Source organism: Aedes aegypti, chromosome 2, assembly GCF_002204515.2.
Source record: "Aedes aegypti strain LVP_AGWG chromosome 2, AaegL5.0 Primary Assembly, whole genome shotgun sequence".
NCBI classification, from domain to species: domain Eukaryota; kingdom Metazoa; phylum Arthropoda; class Insecta; order Diptera; family Culicidae; genus Aedes; species Aedes aegypti.
This window is the reverse complement of record NC_035108.1, coordinates 51,218,338-51,241,949: the sequence shown is the minus strand read 5'-3', so window position 1 is coordinate 51,241,949 and position 23,612 is coordinate 51,218,338. Positions and strand designations below refer to the sequence as shown.

The window sequence follows — 23,612 nt, the reverse complement described above, 5'->3', positions numbered from 1 at the left end:
CACCGTTTCAAATTTTCCAGATTAATCTGGCATGATGGCAACCCGTGCAATGATGGCAATGAGCTCTGTCGAAGAAGGCCTTAGATGGCGCAAAATTCAACATGGAAAGAAGCCAAGAAGTGTTAATTACATTGCCTATCAGGCATGTGCCACTTTTTCTCAAGGCCAATGGAATGGACAATCAATTTTAGGATTATAGGATAAGCTGGAAGTTTCAATGTATAATGTTTATCCAAGAAAAAAAAAATCTGGGATTCTAAAATATCAAAATTTTCCTCATTTCGGAATTGAATCCGGAAACCTGAAAATCCCGGAATAAACGAGAAAATAATTAAAAATCATAGAATTCAATGCTTATATTTGCCAGTATCAAAAATTTAGTCGATAATATTAAGAACAGGTAGGTTGGTCCTTTCTTCTCGGGACAAGCTCTATTTTTTATCACAAATCCTTGGACAAGAAAATCGTCTAGCTCAATGGATCATGCTAAGGAAAATGCTTCATGCCCAAACGAATAAATCTACGTTGCAAACGTTAAATTCTCAGAGATAATAAGGCATTATTAGGTGTCTGAATAACAGAAGTGGTTTCCAAAACCTAACTGAAAAAAATTTCCCTTTAGAAGAGCTTGCAAACTTCTTCGTACAGTAGACACCCAAACAGCACACTTTGTTTCACCTCAAAAATAAAATTATCTCTTGAAACTAATCAGAGTTGTCAAATGTTGAAAATATGACTTACAATTGCACTGAATAGCAACGCAAAAAGCGCAAGAGGCGGAGTCTGTTTGCAATATATTTAAGTTATATCGAAATTGTTTATTTGTGGTTGATGGACATCGATAAGAGTGTGGCGTCTGTTTGTCTGTGCTTTTCGCAAAAACTTCCGCGCCACACGAGAAACACGTTTTAAACAAACAAACTTTTGCTGAACCATATTTTCGATGTTAGATGATGTGTAAGATGCAACTCAACCATATTGCAACTGGATTGAAACTAACAAACTTCTAGCTGTCATACACGTAGCTTAGTGCAACTTTCTCGCAACTGGGATGATTCTTCTTGAGTTGTGGGTACGGGAACGAAAATTGAATGCAAGTTGCGGATGCTTTAAATTAAAGAAATTTGAAACACAACATTAAATCCGGCATTTTGGGAGAAATTACAAGAGTTTGTTTGTGGAGTTGCTGAAAACATCTGGATAAATTTGACTTCATTGCTAATTGCAAAGGACATTTGCAGCAAATCTTGTCGTTTCAAAAATGTTGAACGTCAAACAAGGAGAGTAACGCATGTTCATTGGAATGTCAGTTACAGGTGCTCTTATTGATACGTGATTGAAACCATTTTTAAAAAGTATCTCTTTGGAAGATGTTTCACGTGCTACTTGGGCAGGGCGTTAGCGGAAAGAACACAACAATTTCACCTTTTCCAAAGTAATTTGAGCATGAGCATGAGCTTGAGCATAGATGACCGTACAATCCGTGATTGACCAGAACAATCGAAGTTGTACAGAGATTTAATGAACGGGGCTTGGAATTAGCTTACCATTCCTCAAAATTTTAGAGTCAATAACGGCGCTTGCCCCATCCTTACGGTCATCGGGGAAGGGAAGGAGTGTTAGTTAGACAACCGTTGTGACTAGAGACCGAGTATACTTCTGCATCTCCACAGTTGTCATGGAAAGGAAATTGGATAAGTGGGATAATGTAAATTTATGGGAGTTACCATTGGGTTCGTGGAAGGAAATCGACGGAACGGTTGGTTCGACGAGGAGTGTCAGACGGTTTTGGACGAGAAGAATGCAGCACGGGCGATGATGCTGCAGCAAGGCACCCGTCAAAACTTAGAACGATACAAACAGAAGCGAAGACAGCAAACCCATCTATTCCGGGATAAAAAGCGCCGCCTGGAAGAGTTGGAGTGCGAAGAGATGGAGCAGCTGTATCGTTCTCAAGAAACACGTAAGTTCTACAAGAAACTCAATGCATCCTTCAAAGGCTTTGTGCAGCGAGCCGAAATGTGCCAGGATAAGAATGGAGGTATCTTGTCGGACGAAAGTGAGGTTATTAAAAGGTGTAAGCAGCACTACGCTGAACACCTAAACGGCGCAGAGGAGGAAGATCAAGACAGCAGGAGGAATGGCTTCATCAGTACGGCGGATGAGGGAGACGTGCCAACTCCCACAATAGGTGAAGTTCAGGATGCTATTAAACAGCTCAAGAACAACAAAGCAGCTGGAAAGGATGGTATTGGAGCAGAACTAATTATAATGGGCCCGGACAGGTTGGCCACTTGTCTGCATCGATTGATAGTCAAGATCTGGGATACAGAACACCTACCGGAGGAGTGGAAGGAGAGAATAATATACCCAATATACAAAAAGGGTGACAAGTGAGAATGTGCGAACTATCGAGCATTCACCATTCTTAACGCAGCCTATAAAGTGCTGTCCCAGATCATCTTCCGCCGTCTATCGCCACTGGCAAGCAGATTTGTGGGAAGCTATCAAGCCGGTTTTGTGGACGTGCGATCGACGACAGACCAAATCTTGATGTTGCGGCAGATCCTCCAAAAGTGTCGCGAATATCAATTCCCTACGCACCACCTATTCATAGATTTCAAAGCGGCCTATGATACCATCGACCGCGTAGAGCTATGGAAGATTATGGACGAGAATGGTGTTCCCGGAAAACTGACTAGACTGATCAAAGAAACGATGGCTAGTGTACAGTGCTGTGTGAAGATATCGGGTGCATTATCGGACCCGTTTGAAACACGCAAAGGACTTCGACAAGGCTATGGTCTTCCCTACCTCCTGTTCAATATTACGCTAGAAGGTGTTATGAAACTGGCGGGCTTCAACATGCGGCCCGACCAGACGGAAGAAACAAGGTTATAACAGGATGTGTTCCCTTGATATATTTTTTTTATATCACCAGTTTTTATAAAACATGTACCGTTAGTAGTTAAAATAACAAAAAATCTAACAAAATTTGTACCAAAATAATCCTAAATATAATACATTATGTTACAATTATATCAAGAATATTACAGAATTTGTTGCAAGGATGTTACAAAATAACAAAATTATTGCAAACTATGTTACTGTTTATGACATCGGATGTTATTTGCCACAAACTTATAAATGCGATGTCAAAAATATAACAAATCTTGTTATAAATGTGTTATTAAAATTATAACAAGTTGAGAACAAAGCCATCTTGATAACAAAGTTTTATCAACTTCTGTTATTTTTAACTGCGGCTGATAAAAATGTGTTATAATCTTGTTATGTGGTTCTGTTCGGGGGGGCACGATCATCAATAAATCCAGCCAGTTCATCTGTTTTGCTGACGACGTGGACATTGTCAGAAGAACGCTCCAGGTGGTTTCTGAACAGTATAACAGGCTGAAAAGTGAAGCAGATCGGGTTGATTTGAAGGTAAATACGTCGAAGACGGCTGGAGGAACCGAGCGCGATAAAGCTCGCATTGGCAAACGCGTGATGATCGACGGGGATGAGTTCGAGGTGGTGGACGAATTTGTCTACCTCAGATCATTGATATCGTCGGATAACAAGTGCAGCAGAGAAATTCGAAGGCGTATCAATGCCGGCAAGGCTGCACAATGGTGAGTCGACGGAGTCCTCACAAGTTCCTACCTCAGGCTTCCACGGGTCGACGGATGACAAATGACCGCCTGCTAAGAGTTGCGTGCTTAGCTGGTAGTGCAGCCTGGGCCCTGTAGTCCTTCTGACTTCAGCTAGATTGAGGAGGTACGTCCACCGAGCGTCTGTTCACCAAGGAGGTGCGGCTCAAACAGCATCTGACTGGCATCCAGCGGCTGAATAAGAAATGCTCTTCCCGGGAACCTTAGACTAACAACCTGTTGTCCCCGAAACTTAAAAAAATGTTCAAGAAACCGATAGAGAAGGATTACGAACTGTTTTAACGGCAACGACTTTTAGCGCGAAACAACGGACACGAATTGGAACATGGAACGTACTAACCCTAGCCCAGCAGGGTAAACTGGCACAACTCGCCAACGAGGCGTGTCGCATGAAGCTCGAGATCTTAGGACTGAGCGAAGTCCGTTGTCCAAACTTTGGAGAACACAGAATACCATCGGGACAGATTCTGCTATATTCTGGCCTGCGAGGTGAACACGCTCCTCGGCACCGTGGAGTTGGCTTTCTGCTCAGCGCACAAGTTAACGCCGTGCTAATGAAGTGGGAGCCTATAAATTAGAGAATAATCGTCGCCAGATTTAGAAACCCGTCCGAAACCTTACCATAGTCCAATGTTATGCGTCAACCGATGCTGCCGAATTGTAGGACAAAGAGAACTTTTACAGTCAACTCAATGCTGTCGTGGATAAGATTCCAAAGGGTGATATCAAGATGTACATGGGCGACTTCAATGCGAAGATTGGATCCGAAAACTCGAGACATGAGTCCGTCATGGGACGCCTTGGTCTAGGAGAAATGAGCAAAAACGGAGAGCTGTTGGCAGAGTTTTGTGGCAATAACGACATGGTGGTCGGGGGATCGCTTTTCCCCCATCGTCCGGTTCACAAGGTCACGTGGGTCTACCGTGACGGCTTTATCGAAAATCAAATTGACCACATCTGTATCAGCCGAAAGTGGAAACGGAGCCTTTTTGATGTGCGGAATAAACGTAGCGCTGACATCGCATCCGACCATCACCTTCTCATCGGCGAGGTGCGTCAACTGGAAGATGCCACAGTGAAAGGGTCCTTCGTCAAAGAACTGGAGACTCGTGCTGCTAATATTTCGGAAGGTGGCAGCGTAGAAGAGCAATGGACCGCCATCAAGAATGCCTTCATCACTACCAGCGAAAATAATCTGGGTGAGCTACGCACTCGGGGAAAACAGTGGATTACCGATGAAACCTGGAGGAAGATAGAGCAGCAGAGAGAAGCCAAAGTCGCGATAGAGCGGGCGAAAACCCGAGGAGCCAAGGCACTTTCCCGTCAACGATACTCGGCTAGCGCTCATGTAGGCGGGACAAACGAGCGTGGGCGGACTCCCTTGCTGACGAAGGTGAGAAAGCCGCAGCAACTGGTGACAGTCGTCTTCTCAACGATATCTCACGACGCCTTAGCGGGGCAAAGATGAATACGACGATGTCCGTGAAAGACACGACTGGACAGCTGTTAACCGACCCCACTGACCAGCTAATACGCTGGTTTGAGCACTTCGAACAACTTTTCCAAGTATCAACCCGGCTACCAACACCTCAGCATGATCCGCCTAGGGTTCGGCGTATTGCCAGCGTTGCGGTGTCAATGCCGGAAGTCATGCTTACTACGGACTCCACAAGACCTTGCGGTCTGGTAAACTTCACTTCCGTACTAAGTGTACCATGTACAAGACCCTGATACGACCGGTAGTCCTCTACGGGCATGAGACGTGGACAATGCTCGAAGAGGACCTGCAAGCGCTAGGAGTTTCTGAACGACGTGTGCTTAGGACGATCTTCGGCGGAGTATGTGAGAACGGCGCAAGGAGTGTATCGAAAAGTAGTCGCAAACATTCAAAACGGTATATCTTAGAGCATAGTTCATCTTTTTAAAAGCTTTTTTCACGCAAATCTTCATCATATCATCAAGTATTGAAGCAACTTAAAAAATATTGAATAATATGCAGTCTTAATATAAATACAACAAGGTTTATAAAGCATAGGAAATAAAATCTTGCCCAAAGACGGGGTTGGTGGTCTAATGGCTATCGCTTCTGCTTTGCAAGCAGAAGGTCGTGGGTTCAATCCCAGGCCCGTCCCTTTCACATATTTGTAACACTCTTTCTAATAGCTGTCTTCCTCTATCTCTCTGCGTCATTATGGCGCAAAACATCATCAGTTCTATCTATCGCTAGAATTGAATATATCGACTTAACCGCTTACCACAGTGGTATCCATACGGTCGAATACCTCATCCATCACTAACAAAACACTCCTACCTCCAAGGTAGCTGTGGGAAATGCAGGAGATTCTCCGGTTTTCTAGTAACAACAGCTAACTAACTAACTTCCTTCCTCTCCCCGGTGGACATAAGGACGTGGCCGGCGCCGTTATCAATCGAAAAATATCAAGGGTAGTGTGATTGCACATTGAAGATGGAAAAAAAAAAAAAAAAAAAAAAAGCTAAAACCCAAGCTTAATCTGAGTGGTTCTCTGTGCAATACCAATATCCTGATTGATCACGGAGTAGCAACTACGAAGTGTATGTTCCATCAGTTGATCGATCGTTTGATCGTTGATCATAGGAAATAAAATCTTGCCCAAAATAACATTTTTGAAGTGTCTTCTGAATCTTTTGATTTGTATTGAAAAAAAAAAAAATGATATGAAATAAAATAGGATGAAAAGCTTATTCTATTGGAAAATATGTTCACTTCACACAGCACGTAAAACGGATTTTGAAAAAAAAAACAATTATTCCTCTAAGAAAGCTCAATTATTGGAATAAGATCGGTTTTAGAAAGTAACTTTTGAATAATCAACTTTTGAAGCTCTGTCATATACAGCGATAATTATAAAGAGTACCATTTTTTGCTTACGTTACTTCATAAATATGCAAAGAAAGTTTTCCAATCAAAAAACCATTTTTTATTCATTCCAATCGTTCGATGTTACCACTAACGTGTAGAAAGAAAAAAAAAGAGATCCTTAAAAATCGACTTTTTTCGAATGCTTGTTAATATTTTTTTCAAAATATTTTATATACTATGTCATGAGAGTTGTGGCACAGAATATATTGGCATAAACAAAAAGCATTTTTCATTAAAATTCAACACATGCAAGATTTTCTTCGTCATCTGTTAGTAATTTGCAAAATTATCATACAAAATGCCACTTTATTGAAACAATATAATCGCATCATAATTTTTAAATACATTGTAAAGTATTTCTGATCAAAAAAATGTTTGTGGGTTCAACGCAATATTTTTGAGACTGTTTTGAATGTTTGCGACTACTTTTCGATACACTCCTTATGGAGAAGAAGAATGAACCATGAGCTTGCGCAACTATACGGTGAACCCAGTATCCAGAAAGTCACCAAAGCTTTCCCGATCTACTTCGGCGCAAGAGCTATTATTCGTCGTATCAAACTTGTAATTTTCTACTACGGCGGGTATTCGAACTTACCTATAATATAGATTCATTTTCCATGAGTAATTTTTTGAAAACCGTTATGATTCGTCCACTTGTACTCTAAAAATGCAATAAAGCTACTGTATTTCGATAAATAGCTGCAGTTAAATTACTCCGAGCAAAATTTGATTAGCAATAGACTGAGCCAAAGAGGCCTTCCTTAGTCGAGTGGTTAGAGTCTGGGTTAGAGTCCGCGGCTACAAAGCAAAGCCACGCTGAAACTGTCTGGGTTCGATTCCTGGTCGGTCCAGGATCTTTTCGTAATGAAAATTTCCTTGACTGCCCTGGGCTTAGAGTATTACTTGCCTCACAATATACGAATGCGAGAATGGTAACTTTGGCAATAAAAGCTCTCAGTTAAGAACTGTGGAAGTGCTCATTGAACACTAAGCTGGCAAGCAGGCTCTGTCTCAGTGAGAAAGTAATACCAAGAAGGATAAGAAGCTTTGATGATTCCTTAAATGATGTGAATCAAAACCACTAAGAATAGAATACGGTCCGATATATATGAGTCTCATGTCTTGAAGCCAAATCTCGTGATTTTATCTGAGTCAGACAGAAGGGTAACTTTTATATGTAAATGTGTGTATCAGCTGAACGGATTTGTTTTTAACGAAAAGCTTCATCCCATTTGAGAAACCCCAACGGAAAGCCCGCTCTCTCAGGAGAGAGAGCCTTCTCAGTGGAAAACCATGCCTCAATTTTCCGTAAGAGAAAGCCCACCCAATCATCACCCAACCATCATCGTCATCAATGATTCAACGGAAGGAGCGAGGCGGACGGAAACGAGCTTTATCCAGGACTCCACAGCTGTGAGCATGAGTATTCCGATGCAATGGCACTCACTCACGTCCGTGGGAGGAATCCTCGTTGGATGGTTCGCCGTCAGGACACGGATTCGGCCCAAGTTGCGGTCGGTCAGTACGAGCAAGGACTTCGTCGCGACCGGTCGTGTTGTTGCTGCTCTGCGCGTTGTTGACTGAGGACAGGTTCTGGGTTCCTCTGGTTAGAAGATTGTGACAGGAAGATAGCACAGAGATCGGGATCGGTGTCGGTCGGGTTGATACTGTGACAGCATCCCGATGGGAGATGTTCTCGCTTGATTTCGGAATGGCGAGAGAATGCAGATTGCGCTCGTGAATTCGTGAATGTATCTGGAAGAGTGGATGTTAGAGGTTGAGCCAGAAACAGCATCATCGTCATTAGACTGGACGGTAGACTTAGAAGTCATCTCCAGTGCGACGTCATCCCGGAGTGCGCCAGAGTTGACGGACGACGTTTGCGAAGAGTTCGTGAGAGGACCTGCCTCGGAACGGTTCACGGTCGTCGCGGTGTTCGCGAGTGAATATGAAGAAGAAAAACATAAATAATTAAATGGTTGATGGAGTTTCTGGGCAGTGAATTGAAGATTTCATTCGGTTCGAATCTGTGAAAGATGAAGAATTAGTCCTGAAATTCGGAAAGTTTGTGGAGTCCGTACTAATGTGGGCATATTGGGATAGTGCGAGATGAAAATTCCTTATGATGATTGGTGATCGATGAATACCGAAAAATCCCGTGCAAGTGAATTCATATATCGTTTTCAAGTGGACGAGAAGAAGATGACCCTCACCACTGTTGATGGAATGCTTGATGTTGGATTACCGCCCGTAATTGAGTGTTGAAAGAAGCGTTCGATTGGAAAATTTTACCACCCCGGGAAAGTGATACACCACTAACCTAGATCCTTGGCCGAGGGATTACGGATACATTGAAGCTATAGTGAGTGAAATAAAAAAAATCAAAACCAAGTCAGTGTTAGCTCCACGCAAATGAGAGAGAGCTTATGCCCTCGAAAGAGTAAGAGCAGCATCACAAAAATCGAAACACGGCGTTGACAGTGAAATGTGAAGTTTATAAATAACAATAGTGAACTCAGTGTCCCAGGGCAGTTGCCGAGGTAGCGGAGAATCCTTAAAGGAAAACCTAAAAGGTAAAAATCATTACCTTCACCGTTGTTGTGTTGCAAAACCCGTGTCCCGTCAGTAGTGCATACAAGAAAAAATAATCAATGCTTGTCCTTTAGCTTGAGTTTGGGAAAGGGGGAAATTGGGTAGGTGGTAGCCGAGGGGAAACATTTTGCCACACCACACGCGAAGAACTTGTGCAGCTGCCAAGTGGGAGTCCCTTCTCGCATTAAGGGTATGTGATATGCATTTTTGCTTATCCAAAACGAAATGATATACGTATCAATTAGTACTGTTAATGACGAAACAAAACGAAATACACAATGCAGCAAAATTCTGTCTTCAACTCTTGAAAGTTTACATCCATACCAATAGAACTTTAACGCCAAACGCTTTCGAATGCTTTTTCTATGTTTAGAAGAGCAGGCCCAGTAGAATAGCTTTCAGATTTGTAAGAACGAATCAAATATGTTACACGTAAAAGTTGATGGTGGACGAAAATAGAATTTTCGTTGATGTTAAGTGACCTTTCCAAAAATTTTGCTGATTGAGGAAAGCAAGCTGATTCAATGATAGCAGGAAATTTGGCTGGTTCCACAATTGGTACAACTTTGTCATTTTTCCATTTGTCAAGAAAATGAGCAAACTATAAACGTTCGTTAAATATATCAACCAAGAGTAATGAGCAACTCTCTGAATGTTTCTTGATGCGGGTGTAGAAAATTACATTATCGCAAGAAGCTTTCATATTTTAAGATTTTTTTTATAAAAGTTCACACTTCCTTCAACTCAGTCCCCAGGAATTTTCGAAAACGTTCTCTTCATTGAGAATCAAGTAGCTCGATTAGAACTTGTGAGTCCTAAATTAAAATTGTGCACGCTTTCAAATTGTTTAGCAAGATTTTGATAATAAATCTTCGAGCTGTTTAGTAGAATACCTATAAGTAGATGAAAAAACCGAATTTAGTACTATACCATTTAATTCCACTCGACTTCAGTCTAGTACACGACACTGAAGACGGCCTTACTGTTGAGGTCGAAATACGCGTATCTGTCAAACGATACAAACTCTAGTGGAATTAAATGATATAGTACTAAATTCGTTTTTTTTTTCAAGATATTGAGTTTTTCGAACATACTAATTTTTTTGTTTCCTTTTTTAATGGAATTGGCTACTATCGGCTTTTTTACTAAATTTTAGATAATTTCCAAAAAGACCTAAAGCTAGGTTTCAATTGAGAAATTTGATTCCTTAAAACTTTTGTTTTTGTTATTTTTGCATATCCTGCCATATAATTTTCATACCAGGAAGGCTAGTGCGTTGAAATAGCCTTCTCATCAAATTTTTAAGACAGATCAAGAGTTTAATATCAACGAGTTATAACTGAATATTCAACGATAAATATTGTAAATTGTCTAATTGCATACGAAAATTCTTGCAATCTTGAGTGAAACTGAAACATTTCATAATCTTCTATCCAACATTCGCCAATATTGCATGCTTTCTTGCATCTAGAAAGTGAAATTGCAAACAAAAATGCTTGGTTTACATGATTCTACGCTGAATATTCTGTCATTTATAATGCAAATGGATGAATCGACGGCCTGACATTTGATGTGCATTATTTATGATTGAATTTTCAGCGTGAAAATCATGTAAACCGAGCCGTTTTGCTTGCAACATTCTTTAAGAGAAGACGTTTCGTGCTCAATATTTTGCTAGCAATGTTGGATATAATAGATGTGTTTGTAGATTTTATCATTAAATAATACATGAGAAATGGCTTTGCATGCTTGAAGCTAAAATTACGGTATGTGTAAATCTAAGATTTTTTTGGTGTGTAGATTTGTACAAGAACCCTTGAATTAGCATTTGGAAAAAACATATGGAATAATTTTTAGAACCTTAAAGAATACCTGATGGAACTATTGGCGAATATTTTTTGAGAAAATCAATTGTTTAAGCCTAATTGTAAATTGTAAATCTGTTGGAAAATTTCTTGTAAAAAAATCCTAGAAGAATCGATAATACTGTTTAAAGTAAAAAATGCAAATGGCTAACAATAATATAATTTTCCGAACAAATTTGTGAACAAAATTCTCAGGTAATTTTTAAGTATTTCCACGAAAGAGTTTATGAAAGGAAGCATCCCATTATAAAACTTAGAGTGGTTGGATTTAAAAAAAAAATAGGTAGGCGTTTTCGAACAAATTATAAAATATTATATGCGAGAGAGAATTTTAAAGGAATGCGAGGATCAATTTCAAATCTCTTTTTAGATGAAGCCATGAAAACACTATGAGAATTTCCTGCGAAATAAATGCAGAAAAATTTGTGAAAAACTTCTAGGCGAAACAGCTTAGAACGTTTTCACAATTAAATCTTGTTTAAATATTTTTGAACATCTTGTGGAATATTTGGAGGAATCTTGAAAAAAAAAAATATCTAATGTTTTGTTTTTGCAGGAAGTTTTGGATAATTTTTGCTGTGAATTTTTCAAGTAATCCTTGAAGAATTTCTAAGAGATATTCATCTTTCCGAATATTATTGAAGGAATCTGAAGAGAAACCTTAGAAAAAACTGAAAGGCAAAGTTGGAAAAGCTGCTACTGTACTCTCTGAAGGTAAAAATATTCCATTCTTGGTGATCTTGAAGACAATTTTGGTAGTATTTCTTGGAGAAATCCTCAGTAATTCTAGAAAATCCTCAATAAATTATTAATGAGCAACTGGATGATATTTTCAACTAACAATTGAAATATATGTGCAGAGAAATGTTCAGAATTTGGAATTCTTTAAAAGATTCTTTTGAATAATTTGAAGCAGATTGTTCGAAAAATTTTACAATTACAAATATTGGTGATATTGAGAAAATTCCCTTAGAAACTCGAAATTCGCCTGTAACTTGTTACCATTCTGGTACGTTTACCCTATAATCCCAATTCAGAGCTAGTGAGTAATAAGATAGGAGATAAGAGAGGTATGCCATACTAGAATTCGGCATGAATTTGTACAACATTATGTGTATAACAGTTTAATATTTGAATTATATACTATAGGTAAGCCACTCCAATCAATCAACCGCCAAATTGAATGTCAGAAATTATTGTTAGCACACTATACATATTACACAAACAACTTGACAATATATATCCCGGGATGACAGAAGGATAAGGTTGGCATTGGAAGTTTGGAATGGATCAATGAGAAGGGTGGTGGATAAGTGGGTGGCTCAGAAGAGGAGGGGAGGGGCTTAGAGGTTAGCTACGGGGTCTGATGGATAAGATAGTTCTTTCCAACTTGAACCACCAAAGTGTATAGAACTATTGCAATCAGTTAAAATTTAGTTAGTCACTAAAGTGCAATATATATATATATATATAATTCGAGATTGTTTTATAACAAACTTAAGATTCTTAATTTCGCGGCATGCTGTCCTCAGCGAAATTTTAGGTTTGAACTAGAACATTTCCATATGAAATATTTTTGAGAAATGTGAAACAAAAAATGTAGAATCTATAATACATTTTGCTATTAGTTAATCAAAAATTTCTTCAAGAAGTAGCAAATCAATTTTATTTCTAATCTCTCAATAATTCTCTAAACTTGTACACTTTTTGGTAACCTTGGCTACTTCAATAATGTTAGATTATTCCACCGCTTCCACAATTCCGAACCCCAGGATACTAGAGTATGAGTTCAGTCACAATCATTGCAGTGGCTTTAGGACATTTCGTTGAATGACATTTGATCGAATGACGTTTGGTCGAATGACATTTGGTCAAAAATACATTTGGTCGAAAGGACATTTGGTCGAATTGTTTTAGAACATTTTTTTTGGTCGCATGATGTTAAGTTGAAAGTAAATTTGATTGAAAGCTTTTTTTGAAATGGTTTAATGAAAGATCATTTGGCAAAATTGATTATTATTTTCTAAGTTTTGCAAAGTTGATAAGATAATGTATTATTTTGAATAATCTGAATCATTAACTGTTGTTGAATATAAAATAGGGCATTTTATGTAGTCTTATTTTCAAATTTCATAAAAAGCGACTCTGTAGCATGTAAAAAGTAGTGTGTAAATATCGTTCCCCACCGAGCAGGAGCACTGCCTCTCGATGGTGTGTAATAAAGTTAAATTAGTAAGCAGCAGTTAGTCTTCTCGTCGTTTGGAATCCTTCATCGAAATCACAACGTAGGGCTCGTCTCATCCTGGACGAAACAGTTGTGTATAGAAAAGTTGTAAATTTTGTTAAGATCTACAACTTTGCTGAAGGCAGCATGCCGTTAACTTTGAAATCTTGTAAGTTGCAGGTGAATTTCAAGTTTTTAAGTGAATTTACTCAATTTACAAAAATGACATTCTTACAGTTTTGACAACAGAAGTTGCCTAATGAATACCGCTTAAATAAAAAAAGGAATCAATTTTATGAGTTATGAATTGAACTGAAAACAAAAAAGTTTAACCAAAAAACAGATTTATCGGGTGCACTCTTAGTTAAAAATTTTAGAATTATTTTACTTAGCTCAAATAAACAGTCAGATCAAAAGTGTTGTCGACAATTTTTTGTTAAATTCGCGGAAGAGCGTAAACACAAATTTCCTCAAACAAAATATTTAGAGCCCTAATAAGGTCCTGAATAAGGGCCACCCTATTTGACTCTTTTCTTAGAAGATGCAAAATTTAATAACGAACAACTTCTCTGATGGGTTTATACGTCTAAAATCGACGAGAACAGAGAAAACACTTTTTTTCCTGCTGAAATGTTGATTAAGACCATTGTGAACTTCTATATGTATGTTAATAACCCCTCTACCGGCAGCTTCATTTTTTACCGTAAAAAACATTCAAATCGCGATAACGTTTTTGTTTCTCGATATATTTGCACCATTTTTTCACAAGCTCTCAAAAAACTCTTCTAATTTAAGAAGCCGAGTGGATATTAATCATTCGTGATCTGGTTTTGAAGATATTCCGATGTTCCTTGGGGGACCGAAATTTTCCATATAAAATGTCTTTGGCGGTCATTTTGTTTTTGGTCAATTTATCAAAAAAATAAAATGTGTATTATACAATACCAGGTAATAAGGAGCTACTCTGAAGAAAAGCATTCAAATCAGTTTAATATTCTTGAAGAAATCTGAAAATTACGATATGAGGTTTTTTAGAGTGTTCAAGATCTTTATTGGTACCAGAAACATAAAAGCTTGATATTCAAAGACGGCTACACCAAATTGCTTCATTTTTTCACAACATACTCGCATTGATGCATCATTTCGTGGCGTGAATATCCGAATACGATAAAAATTCTGTAGCCTGAGATATTTACGTTGGTTATGGCTACGCGTCGGTTCCCCAAGGAATTTTGGAATATCTCCGGATCCATATGACCAAATATTCCACATCTTCGAAAACTAGAAGTATTTTTTGAGAACTTGTGAAAAAATTGTGCAAAAATATTGAGAAACAAAAAAGTTATCGCAATTTGAATATTTTTTTTAGCGGCAAAAAATGAAGCTGCCGGTAGAGGGGTTAAGAGTTAGAAAATTAAACTGCTTGTTTTCTACAATTTAAAAAACCGAGCATTCCGATTCAAAATATTTATAAACATATTTGGATTATTCGATACAATTTCATTAGTAAATTTTACATCAACTGGTTCAGCCATAGTGGTGGTTTTAAACATTGCATAGGTACATTTTCGGCGGCAAAGCATGTGTGTATCTTTTTGATTTGAAAATCCGTGGGAAGAAAATTTGTAGTGGATTAGCTAGACCTACCTGCGACAACGTTGGTACATGTGTATTTCCATTCAAACGGTTACTCATTGGAAAAAAATAAGCTTGAATTAGTATGATCATGATTTTCCTGATGGGTATCATTATTAAGCAAGCGATCGTGAACTGAACAATGAAAATTGTTGAAGATTCTGCCTGGTAAATTCCGGCTATGAAAAACGTTGCCGTTCATCTGCCTGGCACGAGCCTCAACGATTTGTTTACGCGAAGGACAATCCCAAAAGCTAGACTTATGGTTGCCCCCGCAAATTGAGCAAACAATTAGGTATCTTCCTTCACAGGATAGAGGTCCTTAGTAAGGTTCTGGAAATTTCCTTCAGGTTTCTGGAAATGTTGCCATGTCACACGAACATTGAACATAGTCTTTTTCTTAAGCTTCAATACAAAGGACGTTTAACAGAGTAGCTGAAGTATTCGATTTTAACGTGTCACGTGACGTTCTTCGAGGTAGATATTTTGATATTTTCAGATAGATTTTAAGTGTAGTGACTTTTAAATATGTTTTTGTATGTTGTGTGTGTGTTCTTGTCAATTATAAATAACCATCATTGGGGCTCAATAGCTTGTTGATGAAGAAGAAATAAACTGATTATTTAGAGCAATTTAGGGCTTGAGAAGGCCCTTTCCGAACAATGCCAGACTGGGTTCTCTTCTTCATAATGATTACTTGGACTGGGGAAAATCCAAGTAAATTATTTAATACATTTTTGATCTCTTCAGGTGACTTATAGTCACTTGAGCGATTTTTTTGAGACTACTTTGAACAAACGTTCAATTTTGTTGTCATGAGTAAAAAAATGTGCTTCTTCCCGTCAAGATGTTTGAGACAAAGTTCACGATCTTTCAGAGTTTCCGGCAAAGGCAACAGTTTCCTTTCTTTGCGATTTGGAAGGACCCTTGATTCCCCTGATGGAGTCCAAAATCTCCTGCCTAAATCCCCCAAGTTCGGAACAACTGACTACGATAGGCGGATTGAATCCAAGAGGCCGGGTTAGAGGCTGCTTCGATTTGGTGTTCGGAAAATTTGTCTAAAGCATCGAACTGATTGCTCATTTCAATGCAATTATCAACATTAACCATTTCAATATACCTTATATTATGGAGGAACAATTCAAAATATCGCATACCCTCACCTCGCATCCAACACGGTGAGAATCGAGGTGGAAAGCACAGAACCGTGTTTTCATTTCAGCACACTTCTCTTGCTTCTTGTGCGGGTCGTATATTTCCACCTTGCCACCACCTCCCTTTCTCCATCATAGCACGTGGAAAACACGCGAAATTCCTCCACAGAAGCAGCCAGCGCACATTTGGCACACACCAGTTGGGATTCAGCAGTTGTTCGGTTGAAAGCCAGAGAGAGAGAGAGAGAGAGAGAGAGAGAGAGAGAGAGAGAGCGAAAAAGAGAGGCTCATCCCCACAGCACCCTTTCGGGGGCTCCATGGGTGTATGTGTGTTTTAAGGTTACTCCAAATTTCTGCCGTTGAAGGTCATAAAATTATGGCTCACCGTAGTATTCAACTGGGGGTGCTGGGTAGTGAGGGTGGTGGTGGGAGAGTTGCGAATATCATACGCTGAGAAAGTGCTCGTTCGTTGGTTCAGGAACGAGAGCAAGTAAGCGTGGGAATATGAACTAATGGTATGGGGTTGGTGTACTTTTATTTATTTTTTTGACTATCTGCAGATCTGAAGTTATCGCAAGTGGAACAATCTTTTCATCGGTACCTTTTATAGTTCTTTCTAGAGTTTTGAAGGAATTTAATGTTTTTGTTGTTTTGCTATTTTATCTTTGTTTCACTTCCGGTTTTGGTAATATTTTGGTGTTACTGTTCGGCCTTCTTCTTCTTTTTTTATTCTTCTTCTTCTTCCTCATAATGGTACTACTAGAAAGAGCCTGCTTCTAAGCATAGTGTTCTTAAGAGCACTTCAACAGTTATTAGCTGAATGCTTTCTTAACCGATTGACCATTTTTGCATGTGTATATCGTGTGACTGGTACATTACAAAGATACTCTATGCATTGGGAAACCTAGAAAATTTCTTTTACGAAAAGATCCTCGACCGATAGGATTCGAGTCCTGCGCGTTTATCTCTACGGAATCCGAGAACTTCCACAGTTGTTCACTGAGATTCTTCTTTGTTTAAGTTGCAACTTTCGCATTCGTATATCGTGTAGCTGGTAAGATGATACTCAATGCCCAGGGAAGCAAGGAAAAGTTCAGATTGGTCAACCATATGATATTATCATCGCGAGTTTTTGGGATTTTACCATTAAGAGTAAAACTTCATCACTAGGAGTCACTCAATCTTTGAACTAATCTATCAATGAAGGTACATACAGTATTGGACAAAACATTTGCAACTTTTTCGATTTTCCATACAAAATGACTAACTTTGGTAAGCTATATCTCGGTTTTTTGGACTGATTTGAATGAAATTTTGGCAGAACATCAGACATAACTTGAATTTAACATAAAATTTTGAGTGATTTTTTCAAACACAAACAAAAGCAGTAACGGTTTGACAAAAGTGATTTTTTTGACGATTTTTTATAATTGACATAACTAAACATTTTGAAGAAATAGCTTCATAGTATCTTCAGTAAAGTTGTAGATTTTAACGAGATGAACAAGTTTGATGAAGACAGTTTTTGTGTAGGACTATCAGATTTTGAGATAAATAGTTTTGAATTTTTCGTCGAAAATTGCACTTTAGTTAAACCGTTATAACTTATAAACTCGTGATTGGAAAAATTTTACAAATATATATGTTAAAATTCAGGTTATATCTCATGTTCTGTGAAAGTTTCATTCGAATCGGTCCATAAATAACTGAGATCTAGCTTACCAAAGTTGGTCATTTTGTAAGGAAAATCGAAAAATGTTTTGTCCAATACTGTAACTATCTGCAGGAATGTGTGCAAACATTATTTGAAGATCTACCAGTAAATTTACAAATTCGAAGAAGAGCGGTGGTGAAATGTCTGGATAGTTCTTAAACTAACTTAAATGCTATATATGGCTAAAGATATTCACTGAATTTCTAGAAGCGCAACATGCCGCAATCCATAGGTTTTGACTGTCAAAATAGGCAATCTACACAAATCTGCCTCATTCCGATTTTCTTTCCAATTCTGTTGTTTTTGAGCCTACTTTTCAACTAGTATATGAACAATACAATGGCATACTTTTCTTACCATTCAAAAGAATGCTTTTCAGCACTGTTTCTGGGGTTGTCAACTATTAAATATGTTTTTTTTTTTATAATTTCCCATCGTAATAGGCTATTTTTTACCACGCCAATCTGTCATGAAAAAACCTACTTTCATGCGCTGAATTAAGCAGTGTGGTAATAATCATTACGCAACTTAAATCAGTTACGTATTGATGTTTACGCAACGCTTTTTCATTACGCAACTGTTGGTCATAACACAACCATTTTCAGAAATTGTGAAATAATGGTGAATGCAAGCCCGATTTTATTTCTGATATTCTCAAATAGTTTTTTACGAAATTGCAAAAAGAAGTGTTGTACGTATTTCATTGAAGAACTTGATTTTTACAGCACTCTTCGAAATTACCCAAATCAGCAAGCTTCGTTTGATAAATGTACAACTCGTGCATTTAAAATCATCGTTCTGCAATTTATTACGTAAGCTACTATTATCACACGTCTATTCTCTAATTGCACTGGATTATTCATAAACTTATTTAACTAGTTTTTGATTTTATATCTTTTGAGCAATCCAAAACCGGCTCAGGGCAGCTATTGTAATGAACAATCGGATCGTCTAGCGGACGTAGAAGATGCAGTAAAGCTAGTAAGTTAAGGTGATTATAGAACGAAGCCATACCTCAAATTTTCAAGAGCACAAGACGAAAGAACCGAAAAGCGCTCCGCGTTGAAAATTTATCCCATTGGTCACCTTCAGCAAGCAAGCAATTTGATTGGTTTTTCAACGCGAACTGGTGACAGGTTCTCCAGTCTTGTGCTCTTGAAAATTCAAAGTTTGGCTTCGTTTTATAATCACCTTAAAGGCTGGTACGCTGTGCCTAAGTACTGTGCGAAAGGATAGGACAAGAAACGGTCAATGAATGGTTCCGCTACCTAAATTACGAATCTATGACATTTGGTCGAATGACATTTAGTCGAATGACGTTTGGTCGAATGACATTTAGTCGAAAGTACATTTCGTCGAATGGACATTTGGTCGATAAAAATTAAATTGCTTTAAGAAGCATAATATATTTTGCTGGGCTTTAGGACATTTCGTCGAATGACATTTGGTCGAATGACGTTTGGTCGAATGACATTTGGTCGAAAGTACATTTGGTCGAAAGGACATTTGGTCGAATGGACATTTGGTCGAATTGCTTTGGAACTTTTTTTATGCTGGAATGACGTTTAATTGAACGGAAATTTGGTTGAAAGCTTATTTTTAAATGGTTTATTATCACTCGGTGAAATTAACTATTGTTTTCTAAGTTTTGCAAAGTTGGTGAGATAATGTATTATTTTAAGTAATCTGAATTACCTGTTGTTGAATAAAAAATGGGACATTGTATGTAGTCTTATTCTCAAATTCCATACATCTTATGATTAAATGAAATTTTCGGAAATAGTTGTTTTCTACATTGACTGAAATATTTAGCTCTAGTGAATTTATTATTCTTTGAAAATATCATCATTCTTTGAAAAAATACTCAAGTTTTTATTTTATTACTCAATGCTATGAACATGATGCTTGCATTATTTATTATTCTTTTGAAATGTCATCGTTCTTTGTAATGAACTGCTGATCTTCATCTGATGGAAGAATTCGGAGAGAGTGCTTGGGATCTTTCTTTGAATTCCGGGTCTTGCAGCTTACGAAAGTGGATAAGATTTTTAAATGCGGAAATCATAATTAAGACGGCACAAACAATTGCTTTAAGGAAAACATTTATGGCGAAGTGAATTTTAGGTGTCGGTAACTCTGCTCATGGCCAATTGGCTTATTGTTATTTCAAGCTTAATTAAATTCCTCAAGCAAATATTTGGCTTTGATGACCTCGGATGAACAACATAGTTTGTAGTAGAAGCTTTGAATTATTAAAAATGAAAATTGTGCTGATTCTATGTATCGGGTAAAAGAAGACGAGCTTACTGAGGAGACAAAAAATGGCTTGCTTCCATTTAAGATCAACTTATCTCGAATTTCAGAATATACCTGAACGAAAAAGGGAAGATTCAAATATGACGTCCATCGTTTTCGAGATTTCTAGACCCCCCCCCCTCTCCCCCAAATGATGGACGTCATTTTTGGATGACCCCAGCAGCATGAAACATTAAAAACGCAAGAGGTTGATCAATATGTTGAGAGAGCGTCCATCAAATTGAATAACAAAATTTTGCTAATCGTACAGAGATTGTTAGTAAAATGTCTGATACTCTTTCAATTATTCAATCTCTCTTGTATTAGCGACAGAATACTACTGTCCACTATAGTCAGACTAAACGACAAACTCTATTTCCATACGATTAAGATTCGACCACTATCCTTTCCACGAAATGTTGGTTAGACCAAGTATCATATCCCGACCAACCAGTCTTTATAATTCTTTATAGATCTTTGACCAACGATGGCGATCGCTAACGGTTCAAAACGAATCGATCGCTATCGAAAATCACTGACTGGTTGACCGGGATGCTTCCTGTTGCAACTAAACCTTTTCGACCAAATGTCCATTCAACGAAATGTCCATTCGACCAAATGTACTTTCGACCAAACGTCATTCGACTAAATGTCATTCGACCAAATGTCTTTCGACCAAATGTCATAGATTCATTTTGCTGATAGGATTTTTAGTCCAAAATTTGGTCGAATAAGGATTTTTCAGATTTTTTAACAGAGGGCCAGTTAAAACATTAAACAGATTATTTTACAGAATTACGATGACTCAGTGATTGAGTTATTGGAAAAGTGAAAAGCATGGAGGTTGAATATGCTAGAACAGCATGATAGAGTGCAAAAAACTTGCATTGATCTACTAGTATTTCTTGGACAAATTTCAAGGCTTCAATATGCGGCGAGCGATGTTTTTGAATTTCAGTTGATCACCCAGACTCACGCACAAAACCGATTGACTGCTAGCGTAGTTGATGTTACCTGATGTCATTCAGGCTAGTTTTGCTGATCTTGAATGGGAGCCATTCAACTCTTGTCATTAAAGTTTACTCGTCTCACCTCACGCGATACACAGGATAACACAGTTCTCTTAATTTAATAACCATGCGGATTGGATTACCAAGCATCGATTTACCGTTTTGTCTCAAATTCCGAACAGATTCATATTCCGAACACTCGGTTTTTGTATGGCGATTTGGTTGAAATATTTCGCTGAAATATGTCACCAAATAACAAGGAAATGGCAGCCAATTGCAATTCAATTTTAACCTTTCCAATATAATTTTTACCGCAGGAGTAGTGATGACTCTCGAGTTTGAGACTAGTAGAGCAAGCTCAGATAAATTTATTGGCAAAATTATTAATTTGAATACGATTTATTCGTGCTGTTCGGAATTTTAATCATGGTGTTCGGAATATGAGACAGAATAAGCACAGTGTTCGGCATTTGAATCAAAATTTTGTTTTATACTTTTACGTAAAAAGAATACTAAAACTAATTAAATCAACATTATTATTGGTTCACCCAACAGCTAACAGTTAGGCTTTGCGAAGAAATTAAAATTTACATAAATATCAGCCAATTTATGCCAATCAGATGCATTTGAAATCGCTGTTGGCCTTAAGTGTTCGGAATATGAGTCAAAACGGTACAATTCTCCTATTTGACTGTTTGATTGCAACAATTATCAACTTCTTATCAATCAAAGTCATCGACCTTGTCAAAGCCTCATATTTACCCTAGGAATGTAATTTAGCTGGAAGTCACAATCATAACAATAATTCACCATTAGTAGGAAAACGTATCCTACAGGAAATACTTTTCATGCACTTCAACACAATCGTTATGCAATAATCAATGGATATCAAAATTGGCCATTTTAATCTACGTATAAAAGTACATTATGTGCAGACGATTCAAGATGACCACATTGTTATATGTTAGGTCTAGCTCCGCTTTCCAAGTTCTTATCCTTGGTAATACTGTAAAACCTTATAGATAATAAATATTCTGAGCACTTACAGTCAGTGACATAAGTTAGTAACCAAATGCTGTTTTCCCATACAAAATGCTCAAGTTTGGGGTGCTGTATCTCAGCTTCTGGTGGTCCGAATAGGCTGAAAATTGGATGACGAACTACAAATAACTTGAAGTTTTACCTGTAAGGGAATTATTACATTGCAGTCATTTTACATAGAGTTTCAGAGGGTCTTTGACAAAAGTAAGTAACCGAGAGACTTTGTAATTTAATTCTCAAACGGTAAGTCGTGGAAAGTTGGTCTGTTCCACAAAGTTGTTCAATTTCAGAAGTCACACAAATTTGCAGAACACACCAACTTTCCACGACTTACCGTTTGAGAATTAAATTACAAAGTCTCTTGGTTACTTACTTTTGTCTTTGAACAACCCTCTGAAACTCTATGTAAAATGACAGCAATGTAATAATTCCCTTACAGGCAAAATTTCAAGTTATTTGTAGTTTGTCATCCAAATTTCAGCCTATTCGGACTACCAGAAGCTGAGATACAGCACCCCAAACTTGAGCATTTTGTATGGGAAAACAGCATTTGGTTACTAACTTATGTCACTGACTGTACACTGGAAGTTACCATTAGACAGAGATCAGTAGTCATATATAAAGAACGGTGGCATTTTAAAAGAATAATAAACTCAACAATTTTTAATATTTCAATAAATGAGCGACGAAAAGATTAAGGATATTTTTTTTGCAAAGAATGATGATGTTTTGAAAGAATAATAAATTCAACATATGTAGGGTAAAAGCACCGGTTTCGGCCAGTCTAAGAGAAAATGTCGATAAATATTAAATGGGAAGCCGTATTTACCCTACAAATATGTAAAATGCAAGACTTCAATCCATATTATGTGTGTAAAATATTAAAACTGAGCTAAAACCATTTTTTCGCTTTGAAAATCCCATTGGTCAATATAGGCCAACGAAAGCAGTTTCGGCTAGAGATTTAACTTCGGTTCCCAAATTGGCCAATCGCATTGATTTCTCATAAGAGTGGCCAAATTAGGAGTGCCCTGGCCAAATTAGGTGTATGGGAGTTAAAATTATAAGGATAATTAATTGTTTTCCTTATGCTTTGAATCGATTTGAACGGGTAAATGAATTTAGCTCTATCATGTGCATGTGATCTACTGAACACAAAAGGTTCCATGCTGATTGGCTATGTAGAACGATGTATAATCCCCCATGGCTACAACTGGCGTATGGCCAAAACCGGTGCTTCTACCCTAAGGATCCATCATTGAGCAATAAATAGGTACAATTATTTTTAAACTTCAACAAAATTGGGTAAAATAAAAAGTCTCGTTGAAAAAACCTGAAGAATAAGTACGTTTTCAAAAATAACTTATTATTCATTTCTGATGAAAAATATGTTTGCCCATAATGAACTTAAGAGCATCAATTGAACAAAAATCCTAGTTAGGTTTTATATTGTTTAACTAATCGATTTTTCGATCAACAATCTTCCGCCGAAATATTTTAAAGTCA

The 23,612-nt window shown here is 37.7% G+C and overlaps 1 protein-coding gene across 1 annotated transcript in view; it reads left to right on the top strand.

Annotated features, from left to right (window-relative positions):
* Positions 1–8,103: 8,103 nt before the first annotated feature.
* Positions 8,104–23,612, top strand: part of LOC5563894 — a 569,696-nt gene continuing 554,187 nt past the window's right edge. Inside the window, exon 1 of the mRNA XM_021840824.1 lies at positions 8,104–9,149. The gene's annotated coding sequence lies outside the window, so the exon portion shown is untranslated. The remainder of the gene's footprint in view (positions 9,150–23,612) is intronic.